This window comes from Clupea harengus, unplaced genomic scaffold (assembly GCF_900700415.2).
Source record: "Clupea harengus unplaced genomic scaffold, Ch_v2.0.2, whole genome shotgun sequence".
Taxonomy (NCBI): domain Eukaryota; kingdom Metazoa; phylum Chordata; class Actinopteri; order Clupeiformes; family Clupeidae; genus Clupea; species Clupea harengus.
Window position 1 is genome coordinate 41,863 of NW_024879816.1, and position 2,444 is coordinate 44,306.

Here is a 2,444-nt window from a genome sequence, read left to right on the forward strand (position 1 = left end):
TTCATGGCATCCATTGCACACAGGTCTTCAATGGCTATTTTGTGCACAACTGTGTCTTTATTGTTGACGTGGGGCATGAAGAAGAGTGTCTCTGAAGTTGGGTTTGTGATGAGCTGGATTGGGTCCTTGGTCGTTTTCAGACTCTGGGCTTTCTCTCCAAACATGTCTTTGAGGAGATTAACAGCAGACCCTGACAACTCTTTTAGTTCCGGTTCCTTGGTGGTCTCACACAAACTAGCATCACAGCTGATCCGAGAGCTGGAGTAATGTGTGGATTGTCTGGAGGATTCACTGTCACATATGTTGTGATACAAGACGGAAGCAACAGAATGAGCCAGTTGTGGAGTGTTTCTTGGTAATAGTTCCCTAGGTGTGTTAACACTATGCAGTTTATTATCCTGCAAGATACGATCCACTGATTTCCTAGGATGAGCCCAATCTAGGTGCGTTCCTGAAGCAGTTTCTTTGCATGTAATTTTAGGGTCACATTCAGAAAACACCCTCTCCTTTGATGTACTGGAAGAAGACTCACTTGATAGTACGTCTTGTGTGACAGCCTCAATTATCTGCCCTGTGTACAGGTCTATATCTTTCTCTTCATCAAGTATGTTATTGATAGCTTCATCCGTTGGCTTACCACCCAAAAGTTTGATCTCAGTGCCATGGTCATCAGTAGTAATACAGGGTCCGATAGACAAAAGGCGATCATCAAACTCTTCATTGGAGTGTCTATCCTGAGAGAGTAGTCCTTCTCTATCTAACACTCCTATTGCTCCGTCCAGGGTTGTGTCCACAACATCGTTGGACATGATGGTGAATCCAGCAAGAGTGTCAGAGTTGTTAATATCATTCTGAGATGTTTCAGAGAAAGTGATTGAATCATGTATTATCTCCAAAACAAAGCTTTCAGCTCTGAAAGCTTCAGACGAAGGTGTTATGGTTATTGGGCTCTCCTGGGCATTTACTGCACTGGAGGGAGTGACTGATCTCTTAACTGAAGTCTCATTACAAAGTTCCTCTGAAAAAGGAACTTCCGTGTAAAAAGTCAGTCCTAGGTATGATTCATAACTCCCACTTTCTTTGTCATGAAGAGAGGCAGGGGAAGAAGTGGTGGCACTTGACCTCGGACTGAACATCATTGTTATAGTGTTGTTGTTGCTAGAAGAAGAGTCAGTGGAAAGAAAAGAGGAGCTGCTAAGGCATCGGTCAGAGTTTTCACTGGAGGGCCTGCCACTTCCTGACGAGGAGCTTGATTCCTTCTTTCGAATTTTTTTCCTCAGAACTGGAAGGAGGTTTTTCCTGACTTCAGAGATGACATGAGTCTTGACATTGTGAAAAATTGCTTTCCTGTCTTCCGAAGAAAGCTTAACACAAAGAAACCAAAATATATATATATACTGTATATGAAGGAGTATAGCACTGACCATTGACATCAAAGAAAATCTGCATTTTGTTTGTAATCTTCAATAGAATCATAATGAACCATACAAATCATGTGCATAGCCTCTGCAGAATAAGGAGGATAAACAGCCATTTTGTGTTTTGTACAGCTCACCATCACATGTTGTTCCTCTGGGGTCTCCATGAACAATCTGTAATAATAATAATATATTTTTTAAAATATTAATACATATGACAAATAAGACTACTGTGGAAATGGCAATCTCTTTTAGTGGTGTATCAATTCGTAAAAACAACTTACGAGTCAAAAGAGTCAAAAGTCATAGAAGATGTGTAGAAACCGTCACTTGATGCTCCTGATGGGGAAGTGAAGTCACGTGGACCTGGTCCATAAGAGTTTGGAAATGGGACCCACTCCACAGTTTTCATAATCTGCAATGTGAAAGAGACGAAGGAAAGACATAGAGAATTTACGATTATTGTTATATTGACTTGAAGACTTACTCAGAGCTTTCCAAACCCTTACCTCGCTTCTGTGGGAGATTGGTATCTTGGAGGAACGCTCCAGACGTAGTTCCCGACACACCTCTCTCTCTATCTCCTCCAGCTTGAGCCGCCGATTCACTTCCCATGTCTGTGAGGAAGGGTTGGAAAAGATGAGGGCATTCATTGTGACCACAAAGCCATTAATGAAATTAATCAGTGAGACATTTAAAATGTTTCATCTTTTTATCTGTCCTAAATGGTTTCTCTGCCTAAATAATTATAAATATCTTACCAATTTAGCAAGGTGCAGATCCCGTCTGTTCCCTGACTGTTTCTGGAACCTTGGACAGTAACAAAATCCATTACACTTTACGCTCCAATGTAGTAGATGTTGTTCTACCGATTTCAAATCTACTCTTTGGACTGGAGCTCGATCCAAGAAATGCATTGGTTTACCACTCACACCCTTGCTAAGAGACAATTACACCCAGAGTGAGCTGATACACAACAAATAAATACTTACATCTTGTTGCACATGTCTGCACCTCTGTGGACAA

General features: G+C 41.3%; 1 long non-coding RNA gene across 1 annotated transcript; it reads right to left on the minus strand.

Moving 5' to 3' along the window:
* Nucleotides 1-1,116: 1,116 nt before the first annotated feature.
* Nucleotides 1,117-1,814, minus strand: LOC122130440. Its single transcript, XR_006151882.1, has 3 exons — nucleotides 1,703-1,814; nucleotides 1,556-1,592; nucleotides 1,117-1,364 (listed from the first exon to the last, which is right to left on the minus strand). It is a non-coding gene; the product is annotated as an uncharacterized LOC122130440 (long non-coding RNA).
* Nucleotides 1,815-2,444: the final 630 nt, after the last annotated feature.